The sequence below is a fragment of the Podarcis raffonei genome, chromosome 1, assembly GCF_027172205.1.
Source record: "Podarcis raffonei isolate rPodRaf1 chromosome 1, rPodRaf1.pri, whole genome shotgun sequence".
Classification (NCBI taxonomy): domain Eukaryota; kingdom Metazoa; phylum Chordata; class Lepidosauria; order Squamata; family Lacertidae; genus Podarcis; species Podarcis raffonei.
The window spans coordinates 43291356-43308083 of NC_070602.1; the positions used below are offsets into that span (position 1 = coordinate 43291356).

General features: G+C 41.1%; 1 long non-coding RNA gene across 2 annotated transcripts in view; it reads left to right on the forward strand.

The window, feature by feature from the left end:
• Positions 1–238: 238 nt before the first annotated feature.
• The window catches only part of LOC128411104 (uncharacterized), a 110413-nt gene continuing 93923 nt past the window's right edge, over positions 239–16728 (forward strand). Inside the window, exons 1-5 of one of the 2 annotated variants that reach the window (XR_008329687.1) lie at positions 252–363; positions 4678–4721; positions 6398–6500; positions 6992–7059; positions 7959–16305. This is a non-coding gene — a long non-coding RNA (uncharacterized LOC128411104). Of the gene's footprint in view, positions 364–4677; positions 4722–6397; positions 6501–6991; positions 7060–7958; positions 16704–16728 lie in introns of those variants that run through there. The other variant, XR_008329688.1, reaches the window with a different exon arrangement.

Here is a 16728-nt window from a genome sequence, read left to right on the forward strand (position 1 = left end):
TTCCTTTAGGAGGCGTCCTGCACGACTGAGTACACCGAACACGTAACCCCCGCCTCCCGGCCGTCCCACTTCTTCAACGCGGCGATAGGACTCGCGAGGAGGAAGGCGTATACCACATCGCGGTTGGCCAATCGCCTCTCAGTGTCCAGCCGTTTGGGGAAAGCCTACCCAATGGCAACCCAAAGCGGAGAAGTGAGTGACAGGAGAGCGGCCCACTCGGTGGGACCCGCGTTCTGTAGAACGGCCGCTGCGTCGCCCTGCGCCGGCCTCCCATTGGGCGCTCGAAGTAAGGAGGGGAAGATGGCGGAGTGAGGGGGAAGGAAGGAGAGCGCCGTGGGCTGCGGCCCTGGGGCCTTAACTGAGGTAAGACACGGCGGGCTCGGGCTTCCGTGGGGAAGGTTCGTGGGCACGAGGGCCCGTTGGACAGAAAAAACCAGCCTTGAGCCTGGAGCTCACTTGACGAAGCCCGCCCGTTGAGCCGGTCGGAATCTGCTCTCTCTTTACGTGCCCGTCCCGGTTCTGTGCCGCTGGAGAGAGACAAGTTCTGGTGTCCGGAGCTTATTCTTATTACCTCAGTTCTGGCCTTTTACCTCATAAGGGGCCTCTTTCTTCCTCCTCGTCCGGGGTTTGTGAGGGTGGAAGCAGCTCGCTTTTCTCTGCCTCCAGAGCCGCAAACTTGTAAGCGGGCTACGCCTGGAACGAGGGGGTCGAGAATCGCTGCGTGGCCTCGGTGGCCAAGCCAGGGCGACCCCTCCTTTCCCCTCTCCCCTTCCTCCCCAAAGCTGGCAGGGAGCGAGGGCTTGCTGGTGAGGCCCTGCCCGGGCGAGGTGCTCCAGGCACCCGGCGCTCTGCAGCGGCCAAGAAAGAGAGAGACAAGGCACACTAGTTCTCGAGCTGGTGGGGTTGACGCGGCATTGCTGCGGGTACTTGGGCCTCACTGGGCGTCCCAGTGGCGAAAGCATCGCCTGCCTTCTTTCCAGTGTTGAGAAGTGGGTTGGGGGTCGGTGCGCATTTTCCAGGGGGGTCCTCTGTAGCTCCTGTGTTTTTCGAGGGAAGGCTGGAGTTCGTCGTTACTGCGCAGGGCCGATTATGTGTCCCCTTATTTTTCTTGAGCTGACAGGGGTGCCAACTTGAATAAAATATCGTGGGGACCAGGTAAGCCCCGCCCCACATAATCGATCACATGACGCATTTCCCACACTCTATTTGAATGCCGATGCCCATCAACTTTGTGGGGCCCCGGCCCCCTCAAATATTTTATTGTGGGGTCCGAAGCCCCCAGGAGTTGGCTCCTGTGAGAGCTGTATCTCTTGTTGATTCAGCTCCCATTTTCCCTTGTCTTGCACTACACAGCTTTCATGTGCCTGTGTGTATCAGAAATAGAACAAGCCATATGTTTTTGTGGGGATCAGGAAGGCTTTCGCTGTCCTGTTTCCATACTTGTATAAGTGGACATATTTCTTTCCATTATTATTTACTTTTTCTGTGAATTTTGCTTTTTTTTTTTAAGAAAAACAACCCTGGGTCTTATTTGCTTCTTACAATTCTGTTTAATAAGTAACACATAGAAGCAAGATCAGCTGTTTTCTTAAAGAAGTCAAGAAATAGGAGCCCATCTGCAATGAAGTAATAAATTATGACTAGCTTTGGAAAAAACATTAAAACATACACTATGAACAAGCTGGCAGATCTTATGTAGAATTGCTGGTGAGCTTCAGCAGATGGCTGGAGTGCATTCTGAATGTATTAATTTGTATGCACTGTATCCATTGCTATATAGACAAAGAGCAGCTGCATCTTATTGAAGCAGATACTGCAGAAATATATATTTTTTAATTGCATACTTAGGAGATGCTATTTATACAGCTGCCAAAATGTCTTTGAATGGAAAAGAGACAGATGTGAAGAAATGGAGGTCTAATTCAAACTGCCCCAAGTAAGGGTCTATCATTTTTGGCGAGCTTTACTGGCAGAGTAAAAAACTGTAGTTGCTAGCCCCCTTCTCTATGAGCCAAGCCCCTTTCAAGGCTTTCCCAAGGGAAGAACTAGTGGAAAGAATGCCAGGTTGCTGTCACTGCTTGAAAATGTCCCAAATCTTCAAGCAACAAATCAAGCACCCTCCCAAGGGAAGGGCCTGAGGGTAATGTGGCCAAGGCATGCAAGCCTTTCTCACAGTGGTGCACAACGTACTCCACCTGCCTTTCCCAAGAGAAGGGTGGACGGGGAGAGTAGCCAGTTGGGTGCCACTGTTTGAAGGTCCCCCAAGTGCCTTCAGGCCAGTGGCGTAGCTAGCCACTTGGGCGCCGTGCATAGCGGGCAGGGTGAGCAGGGCACAAAGCCAGAATCCCAGCGCCTGAGGTGTTACGTTCCGCTCAGGCGTCCTGCAGGCCCGCGTTGCTCTTTCAAGCAGCGCAGAGCCTGCAGGAAGTCTGCCCAATGCTTCCCCCTCAGCTGGAGGGTATCGTATTTTTCACTCTATAAGACACACCAGACCACAAGACGCACCTAGTTTTTGGAGGAGGAAAACAAGAAAAAAAATATTCTGAATCTCAGAAGCCAGAACAGCAAGAGGGATCGCTGCGTAGTGAAAGCAACAATCCCTCTTGCTGTTCTGGCTTCTGGGATAGCTGCGCAGCCTGCATTTGCTCCATAAGACGCACACACATTTCCCCTTACTTTTTAGGAGGTATAAAGTAAATCTTATAGAGCAAAAAATACGGTAATTGAGAGGGAGGCAGTGGGCAGAGGCCAGTCCCACAGTGCTTTTTGGGGCGTCATGGTGCCTGCAGGCGCCCAAGACACCATGGCTCAGGTGCGCTGTGGGCCCAGCACCGCTCATGGGGCCAGCTCGTGCCAGTTGCATCCTTCTCAGCTGCCCTCCGGCGGCTGTGGAGGATGCAGCAGCTTGGCGCCCTGCAAGCACAGCCCTGGTCCGCACTGCGCTCTGGGGTGCCTGGAATTGGGTGTCACCTTGGGCTCCAGCACTCAACACAAATAACAGTGGTGCCCCGCAAGACGAATGCCTCGCAAGACAGAAAACCTGCTAGACGAAAGGGTTTTCCGTTTGCGATGCGCTTCGCAAGACGAATTTCCCTATGGGCTTGCTTCGCAAGACGAAAACGTCTTGCGAGTCTCGCCATTTCCCCCCCGCTTCCCCCCCTTTTTCTAAGCCGCTAAGCGCCTTTTAGCGGCCAAGCCGCTAAGCCTTTAATAGCCGCTAATAGCGCTAATCTGCTTAGCCGCTAATGGGGTTGCTTTGCAAGATGAAAAAACCGCTAGACGAAAAGAATCGTGGAACGGATTCTTTTCGTCTTGCGAGGCACCACTGTACACACCCCAGCTTCTGGCAAGGACACTGGGAAATACATGGAAAAGATGAAAGCACTAAAAACTGTTATTTTGGCAACCCAAAAACCTGGGTGTTAGTGATATAGACATTTCCCCTGGAAAAAATTAATTCCAGCTTTGAAACTGCCTTATTTGATAGATAATTGCTAATTCATTTTATAAAGCAAAGCAATGCATTTTTATGGCCTTTCTGACACTAATGGGACTAAAATTCTAAAACTGCTGATCTCTTCCAAATCTATCTCCATCTTCTTGTCATCTTTGCTGGCATGACACAGACACCATTTTGCAGAGCTGGTGGTTGCTGTGTTGAGATTGGGCCTTGATCCAAGGCAATGAGATATTACGAAATATATATATATATATATAAATAAAAAAATTGTCCAGTAGCACCTTAGAGACCAACTGAGTTTGTTCTTGGTATAAGCTTTCATGTGCATGCACACTTCTGGATATATGGATTCTGTTCTGAAACTGTATGCCATCAGTGCTCCTAGCTACATAAGTGACACCACAAACTTTCTGAGGAAAGTACAACCTTTGAACAGGTATCTGAAGAAGTGTGCATGCACATGAAAGCTTATACTAAGAACAAACTTAGTTGGTCTCTAAGGTGCTACTGGACAATTTTTTAATATATATTTTGACTGCGTCAGACTAACACAGCTACCTACCTGAATCTAGAAGAATGGAATATTACGTTATACTGATATTGCAGCCATTGCACTTGAGTCTCAGCGGTGCTGTTCCATTATTAAATCTTGCTTTAAATTAGATGAAGTACAGAAATTTCAATTCCTGTAACAGCCCTTTACTGTTGAGTACTGCCAAAGTACCTGCTATAAGTAATTACATTTTACTATCATTCACTTCATTGGTTTTATTTACTATTTTAAGAAAGCAGAATAAAACTGCTTGGTACAAGAATCATTATAGCTGCTGACTAAACTGTGTCCTATTCCCCTGCTCTGCTCAGTGCAAAGTGATTATTTTAAAACATAGCTTCCAGTTTATATTTTGCTGAATGGAGTAGGGAGATAGAGCTTCAGATTCTTTTTTGGCCTTAGTCTTATTAATGACAAAATTCTGTAAATGAAGAACCACTGTTCTGGGAAATTGATTTGCATCACAAAATAGTCCTGGGCACCCCCTTCCTCCAAGCTTTACATAATACCATGTTAGCATCATGATTAATACATTAAACATTTCATTGTTGCTGTTCAGGATGAAGGGGATTTATATTATTGATTGGGTGAATAGACAACCTGCTTTGTGAATGTAGCAGTGATTTCAAAAAACACAAACCTATTTTTAAATCTTGCATTACAGTTTCAATACCTTGACTTGCATCTTCACCTTCCACGGGTTTTCATGTGAGTTGGGTATAATTCCATCATGTCACTGGAAAATCTTGCATTATTTTGTTATGAAAATACTCTCAGATATGTGGAGAGGTGACTAGAACTGAAAGTAGTATGTATAGCAGCCAAGTTCTCCCACTCTCCCCTTCCTACTTTCTTATTAGTTAAGTAGCTCAGCATTTCAGTTACTGTAATTTATCATGAGAATTGTCAGAGAATTTAAATATGCTTAAAAAAATTCTTGAGTAGTTAATGTGGTTTGATTTTTAAAATGAAATTTCAGAGTGCAAGATGCTATGAGAATTTAAAGAACATCTTAAATGGCTAGAAATTTCTAAAGGTGCTCACACTTCTTTGCCTTTAAAAATATTGTGTATTGCAGAAAGTGAATAAGCACCAGAATGCTGCTGTTTGTGTGTACCGGGTATATGTGTGTGTTTAATTGTATGATGAGCACCCCTGCTCACAGGTGATCCATCATTCTACTGCTAGACTTGTCAGCTTTGCATTGTTAAGAACCGAGTGTAGTCCTTCCCTTTGAAATTTAATTAGAAACTGCAGATTTTCTGATCTTCTCTATTTGAAACACTCCATTCTTTCCCCGAGAATTGCATATTACTTGATTAGATAGTAATAGGAGGGAAATGTAACCCTTTGTGCTTCTTTAGTTATGACTGCACTGTTATAAGCTGTTGAAGAAATGCAGAGGCTCTGAATGAAAAATGCATTCATTTGAGTATTGCATTTCTGACTGCTCAGTGAAGGCTAGGCAAATATGATCTTGATGAATTATACCCTGATGTTAAATGCATTGGCTTGAAGATAAGAGCTCTTTCATGCTTTACACAGCCCGCTACCACTGTATGGAGCAATAAAGACAAGGTCCAAAGAAGGAATTGTAACTCCAAGCAAACAGCGGAAAGGTACCAGGAAGGCAATATCAATTGGTAGCTCCTGTGCACATGTCCCCAAGTGTTTGGGATTCGCCTGTACCTTTCAGATGCTGTACATTTCAGAAGTGGTGTGCATACTTGTTGGGTTTTAGAGACTGTTGTAAATCATGGTTTGCCACTAATCATGATTAGAAGCTTCTAGTTGTGTCACATTTGCCAGGGGCAGGATGAGAACAGGAGTGTGCAAGTCAGCTTCCTGTGGCATAGTTAGCATTGCATCTACATAATCCCATTGATTACAATGAGCACTTCTATTTATTCCTTAAGACAAAACTTAGGAGATAATTTATGCCTCATCTTGAAAGGACATTGTCTGTTATACTAGCAGGCTGTGCATTGTCATCATGATTTATATGGGTTCTGGCACCTCTTTGGTGCGTTCCAGCACCTCTGTAGCATTGCAGCACAGGGGCACGTTGCTCAGGGCTGCGCACCAGAGGCTGCAGGTGGCACTGCACTCCATGAGTGGCACAGTCTCCAGTGCGGCGCAGCAGCAGTGGGGTGAGCGGGCAAAGAAGAGAGCCCCCCCCCCCCCAAAATGGTCACCAACTTTGGCTGGGCACTCCCCTAAGAAAAGCTCAACAAGTTCCAGCGCCTCTTTTCCTGGAAGAAAAGCCCTGGGTGGAGACTTTTTTCAATACTAGGAAACCCAGTATCTTTGGATAAGAAGAGCAACATGTGATACATTTTTTTTCTGTGGCCTGAACTTGAGTTCCTTTCCTGTTGTGTGCCTAGGTCCATGCATGCACCATCTTGATTGGCAGTCAGAATAAGAAAATTATCAGAAAGCTAAAGGCAAGAGTTCCTGGTTATAATTTATGCAGCCATAAAGCAAAAGGTAAGTGTTGGTTTAACCCTTCTTTGGATAATATGAAAGCCGTTTGCTGCCTAGCATCCTAGGAATAGTGTTTATGTTATACATTAAGCCTGCAACCTACACACATTTAACTTGTGCACATTAAGCTTTACCACTTGGCAAAATAATAAAAATAAGTAAACGGAGGTGCACATCCAGGAAAAAAGACTTTGGCAATTGCACCCAATGTGTTTTGACTATACATGGTTTTGACTTTAGGCACAATTCCTGGAACATAACCCCCAGGTTAGTTGCGGGCTTACTGTTCTTGGTTCAGATGAGAGCATACCATTTGGAGTTTTTACTAAGAAACTTAGTAGTTTTGCTGACAACTCCCTTCTCATGCAGTTCTAAAACCAATAATTATAAATAACCCCTTCCAAAATAAAGACACCACCCATGAAAGTTAGCTTTTTATGATATTGCTTGACTGATGTATGATTTTTAAAAGCTCTCAATCTTTTCTTACACAGGGGAAAACATTCTTGTGGTTGCAGTCAAAGAATCAGGAGTCAGAAAATTACAGTAGTCTTATGCAACAGTAAGTAAATATGGAAAGGTGGTGTTAAGCTGAATTGACAGAAATTATTTCAGGTCCTTGGATAGAAATCTATAAATGTATAAAGTTGGATAAAAGTATCTGGGTGTTTTCCACTACCCACTTGAAAGCTTTTTTCCAGCAGAGGAGAAGTGGAGTCTTGGATGTCTTTACACTGCCCTGCCTAAGTGGGCTCGGCAACGTCTCTCCAAATTCACTTCCTGCCAGCTGAACTGTAGGTTGACAGTTATCACTCTCTCTCACTAGATGAATGCATGGGAGAATGGCAACCCAAATTTTCTTTTTCTTTTTTCTTCCATCAGTCTGCCTTTCTGCGCTCCCCCCTTTCTCCATCTTAGCAGGATGAGTCTGCCAACCCTCTCTGGAGTCATCCGACAAGGGGGGAAGGAAGCTGGGTCTCCCATTTCCCCTCATGACATGAAACCGACTCATAGTCTAAGTGTGCTGTATTGAAATGATGAAACACTCACCAACTGCTCACAGTTTCTGTTTATTCTCTGAAGTTTTCTTCCTCAGGCAATCTTTTTATTCCATTGCATTATTTGAATTAATTAGCATTTATCCCTGAAATAGGCTTATTTCATACAGCTTGAATGATGTACCAGGTAGACTTCTAGCACAGCTCATAATGTATAGAGCATTGGCCACAGCAATCAGGATCTGTTCTTGGTGTGTGAAACCTGAGGGGTCCCAGAATAAGAACTGCTTGGAATACCATGGGGGGTGTCACAGGCACTGTAATTCACCTGTAAAACAATTCCTCCAAATCTTTAGAAGTTTCAAGGTTCCCATAAAATGTATATGTGAAGTCAGTTTCAACTTAATTTAGAGTGAAATTACTTTCTCTTTTAATTAGCAAATTTGTGTGTGTATGTTTCCAGGTCCTTTCCTGTCGACCCAACACAGGCTGCTAAAGGAGCTTTGACGGCTTCTGGTGAAGAAAACTCCTTCCTTTATCTCCATGAGGAAAAATGAAGAAGCACTGCTTATTTTCTGCTCCACTCCTTAACATGAATTGGAGATGTAACGCCTGTATTATAGAAAAAATTCTACTGTCCTTTCAGAGCAACTGAAATTAATGGCTGACATATCACTGAAACATGCAAACTTTTTGTTCAGAGTTTTTGCACTCTATAAATGATTTTGCATATAGATAGAGGCATAACCCTAATTAGATTGGCATTTCCCCCCTTTCAAACTACCTTGGTAAAAAAACTGCCTACTCTCAACATAGCATTTAGAGAAGTGAGCAAATTGATATATCCTTGGAACTTGTTACACAAACCTTTAAAGAAAATATTGTGCAGAAATAAAAGGATTTATAGGTGTACTTAAAATGAGGAATAACTTCTTAAAAAGGAAAAAAAAGCTTGCGAAATTGCTCTGCTGGAATTTTTCTCCTTTTAAAAGGAGCCAATTTATAGGTGTCCACCTTGATGCCATTATGTGAAGCAGTTGAAGCACAGTAGCATTTAGTAATTTTGTCACTGTTTTGAGTAGACTATTAAAAAACAAAACTTGCATATATAAATTTACATAATTGCTGGAAAGGAGAGGTGATCCTGTGAGTTGCTGCTTTTCTAGCAAGATCCTTCCCAAGGGGTTGAATTCTTGAAACCAAACCCAGGAGCAATGGGTTTTACATGGTATCCTCAGTCTTCCTAGGGAATTCAGCAACAAAAGGAAGAATACCTTTTTCCAAGCTTTTACCCAAAGGCACCAACTGATAGTGTAAAATATATGTGAAATTTCCCACCAGTTGGATGAACAAAGACAACACATGCTCAGAAAGGGCTTCTTCACTAATTCTGTGGGTCACTGAAAGTTAAGGTGGAAATTCTGTTTCTAACATGTTTACAAAATCTGCTTTGTCTCAATTGCACATGATTCATATAGGACATTTTCTTTAGCATGGAATAATAGCTGATTTATTAGCCACACCTTGCAAGGGTAGATTGATTCCTGGTTTTTGAAAAGTCTCCCCCGCTTCCTTATGCTGAAGCCCTCAGCACTGCACCTTCAGTCTTACTGAAAATGTGAGTTTAAAATCTGCCAATGGCTTCAAAATATTTTCAATCTGGGTAAAAAAATGGGAGTGCATGTTATAATGGTCAGTCTTGGTTATTAACATTTTCTATGCTACTTGATGTCTGGTTTGAGGTAGCAATGGCAATATTTCCTGAGATGGAAAACAGCGGCTGTTTGGGGTATTTAATAGTTTTGAAAGGAGCATCCCAAGCTAAATACTGGTATTTGCTCATCACTTAATCTTATGTTCCTTTTATATAATAAAAGATTCACATAAATACTTAGGAAAGCTTATTCAGATGCTTTCCTTAATTCAAATCAGTTTTTTTAAATGGAATGTTTAATAGAAGATTATCAAACAGGTAAATATTTATAACTACTGAACATAATCAGATTTATGACTTGGGTCAGCTTGCTGGGGGGGAAATTGTCATGGTTGTCATTTAGATTGGCTTTGAAGTATACTTAAATCCTAATTCAAATAGAAGTCCAGAAATAAAAGTAGTTGGATTTCCTTCTAGGTTCTTCTGAACAGGAATTCCTGTTTAATTTATTGGGATTTTAGATATAGGGTTAGGCTTCTTAGTGAAACATTCTCTCATTCTGGAACTGAAAATTCAGAAGACATCAAGTGTAGTGATGATTTGCTTCTATGTCAGTAGACTATATGTTGTCTTCCTTACGTACTTCTCTGATTTAATTTGTAAAAGAATATGCTGGCACAGAGTGAAAATGTTTAGTTTCCCTAAATTGTCAGGATAGATATAAGAGAAAGTGGCCATATCAGTTGCACAAAATTCCAGCAAAGAACAACTCCCCCATCCCTTTCCCTCAAGCTCCCCTGACAACATGAGGACTCAGTTTAAAATCTTGGAGAAACGAGTGCTGTACACGGCCCAAGAAACCTGTTTGTAGTACTTCTCCTGTAGCATCTTAAAAGTACTGTGTCAAGGCAATACTGCCTTAATCTTTTTATTTTACATTTTGATCTGCATCTGTTCATGTTGGCAGGAAATCTTTCCCTTATGAAAAACAAATACCGGGCACGTGCAATAGTATAATATATACATATAAATATATTTTAATACTTGTGGACAAAATGTTACAAGTTGTTTGAGAACAACAAAATCACCAATGTCTTCCATTTTGAGATGTGTATAGTTCCATAAGCATTAGTGCTTTGTAGCAAAACTGTAGTGCCATGTTAGGATCAGTGCATGAGCCTAGTAGTACTTTTTTTACAATTTCAGAGTGACAAATTAACAAGGCTGATGGTGTAATTCATAAGAAACTGACAAGATTATGGTCATGGGCTAAGGATGCAGTGTCCTTTCTAGGCAATGATAGCTTATATTGGTGAATAAAATCAGTAGCATGAGGAGTGCATGGATCTTGAATCTGTAAGCAGGTAGAAGTGCACCTCAAAGAAACTACAATTGAAACAGTCCTTAACAAATCCTTTTTTGAGCAAGTAATATTTTGCTACAATGGGAAAATTCACTGATCTCTTGGACTAAGAAGTTTCACAGATTTAAGTGTGCATAAGGCTAATCTTTGCCACAACATGTTCTCGTAAAATGTCCCTTCATATATGAGTGTTCTCCATTCAGAAGAGCCTATAAACTTTTACTCAGTTACCCACTAGTTGCATATTTGCTCATAAGTACCCTTATGTTAGAGCAGCACATCATCTATCAAGTTGAAAAAATGACTAAATTACAAATAATAACACTGCTACTGCTATTCAAGATTGATAGTATTCATTTTTGAAAGCAAATGATTCTCATTTTTCTACTTCCATAGAAAGCACCTGAAGGAGTTGGCTGTTTTAAAAAAATTTAAATCATTGCAGTACAACTATTTGGGTCACTAAGATGTCTCCCTGCTTATATTATCAATTTGCTTTTAGTTCAAATAAGTGAGATCAGCAATTCAGGCACCTGATTTTTCTGTGCAGATCCTGTAGTCTGGACTGCTGTGATTCTGTTTTTAGAAAACAACTACTTGTAGCTTAAAGAGGATACTGCATCTTTTTCTTGGTCTTGTCTGTAAATGGCTACCTTGGTGAGGAAAAAAATATTTCTGGTTTTGGTTTACCATTGGCTAAAAATTCATAGGAAACATTTAATTAACCACAAAACAAGAGATCTATGTTTAAAGATCTCTGCCTATTCTCCCTTGAAATTTGGGAAGGTGGGTTGTTTACAAATGAGCAGCGAGGACCTGAGCTCAGCAAAGGTTCTGTTGGAAAGAAATGTATCTGTCCCATTGAATGAAATAGTTTTTAGTGCTTGGGAGAATCAATTGATGGAAAAATACCTCTGAAACTGGAATGCAAAATAGCACAGTATGTAGGGGGAAAGAATCCCTGATGCAAATGAAGCCATAAGATGACTTAATCAATAGAACTTTAGTAGCAATAACTGTTTGCATGTAATAGGAACTACTTGCATTAGCAAGTATTGTATAGTAGAATAAATGGTACTAACCAAATAGGTTTGTGGTGCTCTGTGTTGCAGGGAGTTGCCTGACATGATGAGTTTCTCTTTAAAATGTTAGGAAATTCCTCAAAGGAAGTTGGCATTTGAATGCTTTATTGAGGAGCCTGTTTAAAACTCCTGCATAGCCCCCCCCCCAATTGATGCAACTAGGGCAGAAATTTGTTGTGGTCGTGGGCTAAATATGCAGTGTGCATGAGAAAGTGGATGAACCCCTGTCCTCCATGTCAATAGATAGCATGTAGTTGAACTTCTGGTGTGAAAGGGAACTCTTCAGAGATTGTGAACAGGGCCAGGTTCAACCTAAACATGCAATTTAGATTTGATTGTGGAAACTTGTTGCCATTATCTAAAGCTGGTTAGATGTGTCAAATTTTTGAGGAATGTTGGCAAGGTACAAAGCATCCTAACACCTAGCAAGTGTTGTGTCTCCTGAAAATGTTCTTTTTCTCTTTAAAAAAACTTTTAAAAACTTGTATGCCTGTTACGTGGTTTCACTCTTAATTATAAAAGCTACTTTTGAGTTTGGAAGCTTCTATTCTAGATGGGTATGCCTGGCAATCTTTTACCCTCACCACTCTATAGAGTGCAGTTCATACCTCTTTAAAATGCAGCTTGCACTAACCTAGTATGCATGTAAGACCATGTAAACTGTAAGCCTAATATGTAACTCTGCCTTAAACAGGATTCAGCTGAAGTAGAACAGATTCATCTGCAAGGTTGGGATGTATACTTGAAGGCTTTACCTTTATTGTTTTCCTTAATTGCAAGGAGTTATATCCCAGCTGGTGTGTTTCTGCCAATAGAAGGCTTTTGAATAGGAATCAAGGCTATTTTGGGTAGTTCCCCTTCCCTCAACAGCTGCCCATACTGTTCAAAGGGCCCACCAATTCTCCAGGTCAGATTTGAGTGGGAAGGAGGAATCACTGAAGAGTGCCTCAACCCTTTTTCCACTGATGGCTCCACTGTACTAAAGAGCCTTCCATAAGCAGAATATGGCCAGAGGGTAGCCAGTATCTATCATCAGTCTGATTAACACAGCCACCTGTTCAAGTGGATGGAAGAAGCCCATATTTTAAAAGTAGAATTGATATATATTCTGTACAGAACAACCCCTATATATTCATACTGTAATATGAGCTTTACTAATGGTTTCCAAAATAATGTTTGAAATCTGAATCAAGGAGACTCTCCTTTATATGTGAAAAAATAGTCAACAAAAACCTGTGACTATTTTGTTCACATCACAAAATATACAAGGTACTTTTTACTGTTTTCAAACAAACATGATTCTAGGGCTAAGGAAATTTGCACTTTGTTAACCATTCTGAGCAAACTGGCAGAATCTGAAAGGCATATCACGGCTATGCCACCAGTAGGACTTGCTTTGCTCTAAATTTATTTTGAGTTGCTGGTTTGCAGATACTTTTCAATTTGCAAAACTGGTGCTTGACTGACATAGTGCTGCTGCTACCCAATTTAATAAATAATGAACTTTTTAGCTTGGTATCTGGATGAGTATGTGAGCTTCATACATGCAGGATTTGCTGTTGTGGTGCTTAGTCAGAAACATTTAGGATGTGGTTAACTGTTTGAAGATGCTTGGCTGTCTTGCATAACCTCATAATGGAGAGCTTTGCTGCCTAGATCTATAGAAATGAGGGGTTCTGTTACTCTCCAGAGCAGCCTTTGCCAGCCTGGTGCCCTCCAGATGCTTTGTGCTGTAGGTCCCATCAACCCCAGCAGCACATCCAAAACAACTGGAGGACACCTGTGAGAGGCGGCTTCAACAAATTGCACTTAAGCAGTTTGCACCTCAGTAGCTGTGGTATTTAAACTGAAGGTTTAACACTGAAATTTGTTTCCATAAGCAGTTAATGAGGGGAAAGATCTTTCTATGAAGTGGCTCTTCATGGCACATAAGCAGCACTTGGGGTATACGTGTGGTTCCCCCACCACCACCTCGCCTTCCATTTATTCTCTTAACAGCCTTTAATCTATCAGTGGAGAACAGGATTTCATTCTAAGTATATTAGTGCCATTCTTTATGAATGGTTGCAGGGGGCTCTTTTTAATAGTCTTTCTCTATTCTACATGTGCACTAGTTTTTACGATAAAATCCCCCTTACTTGACTTCTCCCTTTTAGACCTTTTATTCTTGCTTTGCACTTTGAAGAACAGTAAATATTGAGCAGTAGAAGTCCAAGCACAATACATGGGTGCCAATAAATGTATTTTCCAAACAGGCTTCTGGGATATAGATGGTAAGTTTGCAAGTGGTAGCGTTGGATCTTTGCAACAGGATTTGGAGGCCTAAGCTGAACTGAATTTTTGTACCATGCTTTATTAAGTACTTGAAGATTGAGGGTGGGGATGGAGGAAGGACAATGAGTTTATGCCCTCACCCTGTACACAGAAAGGCAATGAGTTCTCCCTGCCCTGAAATGTAGAGGAATGGTCAGCTAAGTGGTGCTCCCCAAAGACTGCAGGAATCAAAGCTTAGTAGGGTCTCTGCTGAACAAAGAACTCATTTGTATGAAAGGACTCTTATGACGGGAATGTGGAAAACAAAATACTAGAGAATGAGAATATGTCCTGTGATGGGGCAGGGGAGAATGCCCCAAGGTGAAGATTTCCTACATAACTAGATGAGAAGGAAGCAGGTTTAGAGCTGGAAGTTGGTTCTATCTGAAGGGGGGGGGCAGGATTAAAGCATTCGAGTTTGATCACTTGCTAGTTGGTTTTAGATGGAATTGTCAACTTTCCCTAATTACAGCACAACGAACATTCCACAGAGTTTAGCATCTAAATAGTTGCAACTTATCTGTCCTCTGCCATCTTTGACAAACCGTTGGAAGGCAGATGAGGTTGTGAAACTCAAGTATGGAAAACATACATGGAAAATTGACAATGGCACAAGCACATAGGCTCACAAACCAAGTCTTTTATAGAGGTAGTATTCTAATTATGCATGATTAAGATGTCTAGTGTTATAGTTATTACCAGTAAATTGATATATGCATTTATACATAATGAAGCAATAGGAACTAATATACCAATAGCTTGAACTTACTGCTTTGATTCTCAGATTTTGATTTTAGAGAACATTCTGTCTCTTTAAAGGAGGCAGAATGTACAAATAAGAGAAGCATGACACCAAAACTGTGTATTTGAAAGAAGAATCAGCAGAATGAGCCCTTTTGACCTCTTACCAGGTTCATTGTGTTCCCTTGAGCCTACATAATATATGAGCATGGTTGGTGGTAAGATGGGTTTCTTGGCTGCTGCAATTGTACAAATAAAAAAGGTGCAGAGTTTCAGAGTACAGAGAAGGCACTAGATGAACCCCAAATAGGGCAATAGCAAAACGTATGTAGTAGGATTTTTCAGGTAACAAGGAAGGAAGGAACCTGGATCACAACCTGTTGGCTGCAAATAAATGAGAATTTAGGTGAATGAAATCATTAAGCAGTCCTTACTCTTCAGGTATTGAGTTTAAATGACAGGTTCTCCCCGCCAGGTATCTCTCACCCTGTTAGGCAGCTATACTAAGATGAACTGGTTTCAGACCAGCATTAATACACCTTACAATAACTAATCTGAAAATGGCAAAGTTTTGCTTTAGACACAAAGCAAGTTCAAGCTTGCTAAGTAGGAGTGGAGCTTGCTAACTAGATTCAAGAGAGTAAATGGCACCCCCATAAAAATTATTGGTTTAGTTACAAAAAAAGTAAAAAGTGGGTGCATTTAATGGTAGAATATATATGCCGAATACATATTAAATATTAAGTAGAGGATGGTAGAAGCATAGCCCTTGTATCTAAACCTGGACTAGAAAATTATTTTCCTAATGTGAAGGTACTGCTTAAAATAAAGACTGAGTTTAAAGTTCCTTAACTAGATTATGGCTATACTAGTTTCTGCAGAGCAAGTTACAAATACTTCTTCATATCAAAGTTTGCTTTCTCCTCATAGATCTGAAAAAGGATTTGTTATGGCAAATCTGCATTTTATGTTAGTGGTTATTTTCCCAATCATTTATTTTAAGCTTGTTATAGAGGCCATATTTTTTACATTGCCAGTCTCAGTAATTCGTAGCTGCCAAATAGATGTATGAATATTGGAGACGTGAGTGAAGGCTTGTAATGACATTAGTTTGACTTCCCCTCTGATTTCATGTTAACATGAAAAGACTCCATAGTATTGTATCACTGAATTGTTTCCCCCAAACTCTGTCCCTCTTGTAGGTTGTGATTTAGGTCTCTGCTAATTTCTTCTTTCAGAGCAAAGAAAAGATTGTCTTTGCAAATGCATAAGATAACTGATCATAATAAAAGGATTGTGAAAGCTAGAGTCTGGGAAAATGTACAGAAACATTGTATAAATTTTAGAAGTAGGCTTACATTTTGTTAACTCACTTGAACAAGCAGAACAGACAAGGAAGGTATATGCCACTGCAAACTATTTACTCCCATTGCACAATTATGTAACAAATATCACAAATCTACCCCTGTATATATCTGAAGATTTCCAAAAGGCAGCTTGCTTTTATATCTATGCATCTTTTGGGGAGGGAAAGAGGGTGTTAAAATTATTCTTTTGACACTGTAAACAATAATTGTTCAAAACTGAACCTGGAAACTCTGCACCTGTATACAATTTTTTAGCAATAAAGCAGCATGGGCTGAGAATGCACTTAAAATGCCATTGTGTCATTTCTTCTAGGACGAACTCTTGAAACAATAGAAATGTAGATTCACATATTTCAAAGTTTGCCTTCATTGTGGAGCAGGAGAAAGATGTTTAATCATTTCAAGCTTATATGATTGCTGAGAAACCCCAGCAGCTTTTTAGTACACCTGATCCACTTCATACTCTCATGTATTTCTCAACAATTATGTGATTGGTTGCCATGTGTTTTGCAGTGCCTCTTCTCCCTCCTCTTCCCAATACAGTGGTACCTCGGGTTACATACGCTTCAGGTTACAGACTCCGCTAACCCAGAAATATTACATCGGGTTAAGAACTTTGCTTCAGGATGAGAACAGAAATTGTGCTCCGGCAGCGCAGGAGGCCCCATTAGCTAAAGTGGTGCTTCAGGTTGAGAACGGACCTCTGGAATGAG